A 9,577-nucleotide genomic window follows, 5' to 3' on the forward strand; every position below is an offset into this window, starting at 1 on the left:
TCAGTGACTCTGGCCAAGAACTTTTAATTCAAACTTAAGTTCTTTGAATGTCAAGTAATATTTATTTTCCTTTTGTATCTCAAGTTTATAAAAGGAGGCTGAGTAATAGCTTAACATGACTGATTTTCTGTACGTTGTCCCTGTTGTGTCTTCTCTCATATTAAAAACTGGGTTTGTTTAGGACCACCAGCGACTGCTACTTTATCTATAGGATAACACAGACTGGGACTTACAAAGGGAAGCTTTATACCTCTTCCAGAAGCAGACAGGAAATATGCAGTGAGAAAGATGGCCTGATTTGTGGACAACAGTCAAAAGACAGATGTGATGGGTAACCTAAGGGCACAAGAGTGAAACAACCGTAAGGTAAAAAGGACTGTCAAAATATACAGTGCAAATTTATAATCAGGACTCTTACAGTGAATGGATATTTTAAGTGCATCTTAAATCCTGCAACACTATTCCTGTGAGTTATCAGATACATTTAAATGATGTAAAATCACTGAGTCAACAGAGTTTTTGCTTGTGATGCTCAACACTAAGTCAACATTTATAGATGCCCTGGCACTATAATACCCACCTTTGAAGCCTAGGAGCTAACAGTAAAATTATCTGCTTCTCCTGAATGATCACAAAGCATTTGTAATAAAACTAGCCTTTTTTTACATCGTAGTTGTAAAACACTATTTTCTTCCAATCTTACCCTAAAATTTTATAAGCAGCATGATTTCTCTTATATAGCAACGTTGCAGCCTCTTCATTTAGCTGCAGCTTCAGCTAAACCAGAGTCTTTTTTTTTTTAATTCTATGCCATTTAATCAAGGCTAACACTAGGTTATATTATCTTATGTACATATATTGGGCCAAAGTTCTGTTCTCATTGCCATGAAACCAACACCCTCTGAAGCTGATGAAAGATGCAAACAGCCCACTGGTATTATCTTCACAGCAGAAAAATAGATAAGCAATCATGGAAATTGAAAGGACAGAGGGTAAGACAAATTCCCTTATGAAAAAAAGGTGGAAGAATTTGGTATTACAGTGATTGCTTTTAAAAGTCAGTGTTTAAAAACTGTTACTATTCTGTGGTATGGAGACTGCAGAATTACTTAATAAAGGAAATAACTGTGGTTTGAGGTGGGCATTGCTGGTAAATGTTGAGTTTCTAAAGGGCAACCACTGCACAATATTTCAGAACAAGCTAGTCTGCAGTGTTGTTGTAGCCGTATTGATCCAAGGATATTAGAGAGACAAAGTGAGATAGCATCTTTTATTGGACCAACCTCTGTTGGTGAGAGAGACAAGCTTTTGAGCTTACACAGAGCTCTTCTTCAGGTCTGGAAAACATTCTCTTAGGGTACGTCTACACTACGAAATTAGGTAGATTTTATAGAAGTCAATTTCTAGAAATCAATTTCATACAGTCGATTGCGTATGTCCCCACTAAGCGCATTAAGTCGGTGGAGTGCGTCCTCACTACTGTCGCTAGCATCGACTTACAGAGTGGTGCACTGTGGGTAGCTATCCCACAGTTCCCATAGTCTTCGCTGCCCATTGGAATTCTGGGTACATGTCGTCAGTTGCCCCTCCCGCCGTGAAAGCAATGGCAGGCAATCGTTTCATGCCTTTTTTCCTGGGTTACCTGTGCAGACACCATACCACGGCAAGCATGGAGCCCGCTCAGCTCACCATCACCGCTGCTGTTGTGAGCATTGTAAACACCTCACGCATTATCCTGGACTATATGCAGGACCAGGCTAAGAGACGCCAGCAGGAGGAGTATTTTGATGAGGACATGGACACAGATGTTCCTGAAAGCACAGGCTGTGGCAATTGGGACATCATGGCAGCAGTGGGGCTGGTTGATACACTGGCACACCAATTCTGGGCCAGGCAAACAAGCACAGACTGGTGGGACTGCATACTGTTGCAGGTATGGGATGATTCCCAGTGGCTGCGAAACTTTCTCATGAATAAGGCCACTTTCCTGGAACTCTGTGAGTTGCTTTCCCCCACCCTGACATGCCTGACTGCTACTGGTCAGTCGGGAATCAGTTTGGAGTGGGCAAGTCTACTGCGGGGTTTGCTGTGATCCAAGTAGCCAATGCAATCATTGATGTTCTGTTATCAAGGGTAGTGACTCCGGGAAATATGCAGGTCATACTGGAAGGCTTTCCTGCAATGGGGTTCCCGAACTGTGGTGGGGCAATAGATGGAACGCATATCCCCATCTTGGCACCAGACCACCTTGCCAAAGAGTACATAAACCACAAGAGGTACTTCTCAATGGTGCTTCAAGCACTGGTGGATCACAAGGGCCGTTTCACCAACATCAACGTGGGATGGCCGGGAAAGGTGCATGACGCTCACATATTTAGGAACTCCAGGCTGTTTGAGCAGCTGCAAGAAGGGACTTACTTCCCTGACCAGAAAATTACCATTGGGGATGTTGAAATGCCAGTAGTTATCCTTGGGGACCCAGCCTATCCCCAGTAGTCAGGAGCTGTTCAACTATAGGCTGAGCAAGTGCAGAATGGTGCTGGAACGTGCCTTTGGATGTTTAAAACCTTGCTGGCGCTGTTTGCTAACTAGGTCAGACCTCCGCGCAACCAACATTCCCATTGTTATTGCTGCTTGCTGTGTGCTCCATAATATCTGTGAGAGTAAGGGGAAGACATTTAGGCGGGGTGGGAAGTTGAGGCAAATCGCCGGTCATCCGATTTTGAGCAGCCAGACACCAGGGCGATTAGAAGAGCACAGCTAGGCATGCTGCGCATCAGAGAGGCTTTGAAAACCAGTTTCATGACTGGCCAGGCTTCAGTGTGACAGTTGTATGTGTTTCTCCTTGATGCAAACCCATCCCCTTTGTTGATTTTAATTCCCTGTAAGCCAACTACCCCCCCCCCTTCGAAATAAAGTAACTATTGTTTTGAAACCATGCATTCTTTCTTTATTAATTACAAAAAATGAGAAACGGACAAGGTAGCCCAGGTGGGGTGGGGGAAGAGGGAAGGATAAGGCCACATTGTTTATTGTTGTCACACTAGCAATCAACTGTTTGAATGACAGCCTTCTGTTGCTTGGGCCTCCTCTGGAGTGGAGTGGCTGGGTGCCCGGAGCCTCCCCCTGCCCCATGTTCTTGGGAATCTGGGTGAGGAGGCTATGGAACTTGGGGAGGAGGGTATGCGGTTATACAGTGGATGCAGCGGAGCTCTGTGCTCTTGTTGGCGTTCCTGCAGTTCCAACAGACGCTTCATCATGTCCGTTTGCTCCCCCAACAGACGCTTCATTATGTCCATTTGCTCCCCTATTAGCCTCAGCATTGCGTCCTGCCTCCGCTCTTCGCGCTCACTTAATTCTTTCCTGGCCTCTGCCACTGAGTGCCTCCATGCATTAAGCTGTGCCCTATCAGTGCCCTATCAGTGCGGGAGGACTGCGTGAGCTCAGCAAACATGTCATCACGAGTGCATTTTTTTCACCTTCTAATCTGCGATAACCTCAGGGATGGAGATGATAGGGGGAGCATTGAAACATTTGCACCTGGGGGGAGATAAAAAGGGAGAGTAAAATTTAAGATGATACATTTCTGAGAAAAGGGAGACTCTTTCACAGTGAATCAAGCAATTCACAGCAGACAGCACAAGTGCTTTAAGTTCAAGGTAGCATTTTGCCTTTTATATTGAGCACCTGCCGGTCTGGTGACACATCACACACAGCTGGACAACAGAATTCGGTTTCCAGGCAGCATTGGTAAGCCTTTTGGTACGCTGGGTTGGCTTCTTACGCCTTCATAACATGTGGGGATGTTTTCAAATTGCAGCGCCCTCCTTTCCCAGAGCAAGCAATGGGTTGGGTTTCACATTGAAAAGGAGGGGCTGCGGTTTTTGGGTGGAAGTGCAGCACACACCTCCCCCCACTCCTCCGCGTGGCTATTCTCTGGGATGATCCCTTTTAGCCAAGCGCAAACAGCCCAGCATGAACGGGATCCTTTTACTGTTCCCTTACAAAAATTCCCCTATTTCAACCAGGTGATGAATGAATGATATCACTCTACTGAGGCTAACACAGAAAGATATAGACCGAATGTTGCTTGAATGCGACCAAAACCCAGAACCATTCGCTGCCATGTTTTGTGCTGCAATGATTCCAGAATACTTGCTACGGGCTTGGCGTGGTAAAGTGTCCTACCGTGGAGGACAAAATAAGGCAGCCCTCCCCAGAAATCTTCCGCAAAGGCTTTCAGAGTACCTCCAGGAGAGCTTCATGGAGATGTCCCTGGAGGATTCCCGCTCCATCCCCAGACACGTTAACAGACTTTTCCAGTAGCTGTTCTGGCCGCGAATGCATCCCAATTCTTCAGGGCAAATCAAACATGAAACACTATTGCTTTTAAACCCTGTACTGTTGTTACAAATGTGAACTCACCAGAGGTGCCTTCTCCGGCTTCTGGGTCAGGGATCCCGCCTTGGGAGGGTATTGTCTCCCGGGTGATGAAAAGGTCCTGGCTGCCGGGGAGAAAGGATTCACCGCTTGCCTGCTGCGCATTCTCCTCCTCCTCCTCCTCTTCCTCATCCACAAAATCCTCCTCCCTGTTGCATGAGACTCCCCTCTTGCAGGTGTCCACAGACAGTGGTGGGATAGTGGTAGGGTCCCCCCCTAGAATGCCATGCATGGGACTCTGACCCGTAGCGACCATTTGCCTCCTTTGTCCTTTGGTAGGCTTGCCTGAGCTCCTTAACTTTCACGCGGCACTGCTGTGTGTACCTGTTGTAGTCTCTCTCCAACATGCCCTGTGAGATTTTGGCATATATATTAGCATTTCTTCTTTTTGATCAGAGTTCAACCTGCACAGATGCTTCTCCTCATACAGCAATCAGATCCAGGGTCTCCCTTTCGGTCCATGCTGGAGCGCATTTGCAATTCTGGGGGGACGGCATGGTCACCTGTGCTGCTGAGTGCTGCTGAGCTCGCCACGCTGACCAAACAGGAAATGAAATTCAAAAGTTCCCGGGGCTTTTCCTGTGTACCTGCCTAGTGTATCCGAGTTCAAAGTGCTCTCCAGAGCGGTCACAATGGAGCACTCTGGGATAGCTCCCAGAGGCCAATACCATTGATTTGTGTCTGCACTACACCAAATTTGACCCAGCAAGGTCGATTTTAGCTCTACTGCCCTCATCGGGGAGGAGTACAGAAGTCAATTTTAAGAGCCCTTTAGGTCGACGGAACGGGGTTGGTTGTGTGGACGCAGTCATTTTTAAATCGACCTAATGCAGCTAAATTCGACCAAACCCCGTAATGTCGACCAGGGCTGAGTGTCTCGGCTGCATGTCAGGAGGAACAGATTGTTTTGCATAAGGGGTTAACATGTGGTAAGAGACCATTCAAGGTGAAGTGGGCAGTTAACACCTCTGCAGTTATAAAACAAGGAGGGTTAGTGGGTTATGAATTGTTGTAATAAGCCATAAACCCAGGGCCTTTATTAAGTCTATGATTTTTGGTGTCTAAATGTTATGCATTTCAGCTCCCAGTCTCATCTTTAGAGAGTGTGGAGGTTTCCTTTTAGGATGAGCACTAAGAGCCCAGTGATTGTCTCGTTTCACCCACCTAGTTGTTATTGGGGCATTAGGTGCACTGGCCAAAGTACATGTTGTGATAATCATACGTAAGACCCATCAGCCTTGAAAGGTGATTTTTGAGGGGAGGGTGTATTGATTATTGTAGCAATGGAGATATACAGGTTTTGTATCTGTTGTTATGACTGGGTCTGGTGCTGCTTTGAGTTGGTGGGTCTGGTCTGTGAGGAGCTTGCTCCTGACAATGAGGCGTGTCTCATCCAGGGCACTAAGTGCCCCCAACGACAACTCACTATGCTGTCGAATGAACTCACACAGATAAATGATAAAACCATATTACCCATGGGTGAACACTTGTCACAAAACAGTCACAACATAACTGACCTCTCAGTCCTCCTCCTCAAAGGAAACCTGCACAAACACCTTCAAAAGATAAGCCTGGGAGTTTAAGTTAAAGATAAATGGATAGGCTTAGACAGATTTAAATCAGACATTTTTAATTCAAAATGAATGTGAAAACATAAAAAATGTACACAGATTGGACAGAGGCTCTTATACACCAAGATTCGGCAAAGCACTGAACTTCTAATCCATGGGATGAAACATGCCTGCTTATCTTCACGGGACCATGGAAAGGCTTTACTTGGTTTCGATCCAAAGCAGTTTGCACCTCCTGATGTTTGAGTTTAGTTTTGGGATGAAATAATCGAAAAAAATTCATCTGAGGTTCCTCTGAAACCATCAACTTGCATCTGTCTGAGCCCTGGGATTTTGCATTTTTCCAACCTGACTCCATAACTTAGTCCTAGAGCGCTGCTGAAGATTCACAATCCTCAGGAGTTCCTTCAGTGAATCTGCTCTGGGTTTGTAGCAAAATGTGAAAGCATGGGAGTTGTATGTCGGTTCATATTTTACATAGCAGTAGAGAAGACAGTGGAAACATGCCGACTGTTTGATGAGCAATTTGCACATTATCTTAATTCAATGGTAGCACTCACGGAAAAAATTTGAAATTGACAGTATTTTAAAGTGTTGACATTTGAAAAAATTGGAGTGGAAAAAGTGACTAGAGGAATGCTACAGGATTCTCTTCATTTTATTAATGACCTAGAAGAAGGGATATACAGTAGTGGAATGAAGTTTGTTGTTAATACCAAACAAGGATGGCTTCTCTTGTCAACATAGCTACTGCATCTTGGGATTAACTACGTCAACAGGAGAAGCTCTCCTGTCAACATAGGATCATCTTCACTTAAGTGCTACAGCAACGCAGCTGTGCCAAAGCAGCATGTTAAGCGTACACCTGCCCTTAAAGTCACCTAAGTGTATTTTTCCACAACAGCAGAGTCTAAAAACAAGGAAATATTAAATTAAGACAACATTCACATCCAACACAATACCCGTCTCCAAGAATTAGCCCACGACCATTATTACATTCTACCCTACTAATACACACTTCCATTTCAGTGATCAATTCAGTTCTAATGCACATAGCAAAGAACTGAAAAATATATTGTAATGTCTAATGTATCCCCAACTTTCCAGTGCTCTATTTAATACTTTAATGACAATTACAATGAAAAATTTAATATTTTCCTTTTTTCAGACAATAAACTCTATTTTTTACATAAGATAGTTGACCATGATCAATGTACATGTTTTTAAAGGTGATAAACCCTATCAGCAGTAGGTGCTAAGGGCTTGTCTTCACTGCAGTTAACTCAAGGTAGCTGGCTCAAGAGGGTTATTGGCTAAAACTCAAATGAGCACAACCTGTCAGCTGCTAACATGACCGCTCTGTATCATGGGTACAGGCTAGTGCCACTCGAGTGCCACTAGTCCCCCTGTGCCTTCCCACAGTTCCCCCCATGTGCTCCAAAAGGACGAGCAAGTTCTCCCACAATTCACTATTGAAGCTCAGCTCACTGCAGTGCTAAAATGCATGATTCCTTATCGGCATATTTGTTTCCCTTTTCAGTGTCTGAAACCTGCCCTCCCACCATCCTTCTCCCCTATTTAAAAATGGAGCCCCTCAGAGAACAAGGGAATCAACTTCTGACACGTCACTTTTAAAAACAGCACCGGGAATACAATTAAAATGAACGTTTGGGAATACATATATATAGTTTCCACTTCAATCAACTACAGCATGGTGGGAAATTAATTCAAAAAGATTAGTGAAGCAGTCCAAATTACACAGTCCCCAACAGATCATTGTTTGGCTCAAAGTAGAAAAAAGAGGTAAAGGTGTCATTCACTTTTCCTTTCTTTGGCTTGTTGGGCTCGGGGGAAGAGAGGGCTTTAATTATCCCCATGCAGAATACTTTGTTTAGCTGTGCAGGGAATGTCCCTCTTATCCTCTTGAATAATCTTGATGACCCTTTCGTAGAGATATTCTGCAATCCTATCCCAGGTATTTCTAGGGATGGTGGCCTTGTTTCTTTCCCTGCAATAAGAGACTCTGCAATGAATTTGGTGGCCACCATTTCAGTAAACAATTTAGTAGCATATGAGCCAGAGCAGCTTCAGGACTCCAGTAGCAGTTGTGCTCTCTGAGTCTTTGTCACCCTTAGGAGTGAGGTATCAGCCAAAACCACGTCTGCCTGTGAAAATATTGGCAATATTCACTGCACTTTCCCTATCTCACATGTAGAGGGCACCCAACATTGAATCCTCCTGTGCAACAGCTCCCCACCCCACAGCCATACTCACCATGGCTTGAGCTACAGTGGTGCTATAATGAGATGCTCCAAAGCTAAAGTGACACTCTGCATTTTTTTTTTTTTACTAAAAAACTTGATGGTAAAAATGTAAGGGAATTTTGAGACTTATCTTTTCCTTTCTGCTACAACAATAAATCTAACAGTGTATCTGTCTGTTTTTGTCAATATCCTCTGCCAGGGTGTCCTTGAGAGGTGCAGTCTCCACGTATACTGAACATCTGTCCCGGATCAGGTGAATCAAAGGAGAATATGTTCCCTGAGATCCTCCAGTCCTCTATAGTTGCTGACAGCGAGCACAGAGATTGGAAGGGTTGAATGACTGAGTGCAGGGTGAAGGCTCAGGAACGAAGAGCTCAGGTGCTGGAGGAGAGGCAAAGAGATAAGTGTAGCAGGAAGTGTGCCAGGACACTATGGCTTTGCTCAGGCAACAAACATTGCAGAACATTATAGAACTAAATACCCAAAGACGTCATACAGAGCAGCCTTTCCATTCCGTGGAAAACTCCATGGTCACTGCTCCAGCATAACCAGTGGCAGCATGGCATGAATCCTTACCCTACCACTACATGCCAGGAGAAAAACAAGGAGAAGCATGACTAAATTTACAATCACCTGTGATAGAGTGATACAGGGATCAGCTAGCAAGCACAGTGCCCTACTGAAGCATTTCGATATATTTATATTAATTTGTAAATATGTACGTTCATTGTTTTACTTGTTTTCATAAGTATGGGTCACACTGTCTAACAGTGCTGCTAAAATGTTTTCAACTTGCTTATTTGCACTTCAAGTTTGTTGATTGTGCAGTTACACACAATAAAGTTTTCATTTTTAAAAAACAGACTATATTTATTAATTAGTTTGCACACAAGGCAGACATGATACAGGTTAAAGTACCTCACTCACATACCCTATACAATTAATAATGGGAGTCAATAGTCCACCCATATTTCCATGTGTTAACACACAGAATCACACAGGAGCGCAAAAGTCTTACATGTCACTACTATGGCTGACTATTAAAATGGTCTTTTAAGGCCTCCCTTAGTTGTACAGCTCCACAGGTGCCTCTTCTTGGAGGAGGTTGTGAAGGCTAGGACTATAACAGGGTTTAAAAGAGAACTGGATAAATTCATGGAGGTTAAGTCCATTCATAGAATCATAGAACATCAGGGTTGAGAGGGAACTCAGGAGGTCATCTAGTCCAACCCCCTGCTCAAAGCAGGACCAATCCCCAACTAAATCATCCCAGCCAGGGCTTTGTCAAGCCTGACCTTAAAA

This window comes from Chelonia mydas, chromosome 8 (genome assembly GCF_015237465.2).
Source record: "Chelonia mydas isolate rCheMyd1 chromosome 8, rCheMyd1.pri.v2, whole genome shotgun sequence".
Classification (NCBI taxonomy): Eukaryota; Metazoa; Chordata; order Testudines; family Cheloniidae; genus Chelonia; species Chelonia mydas.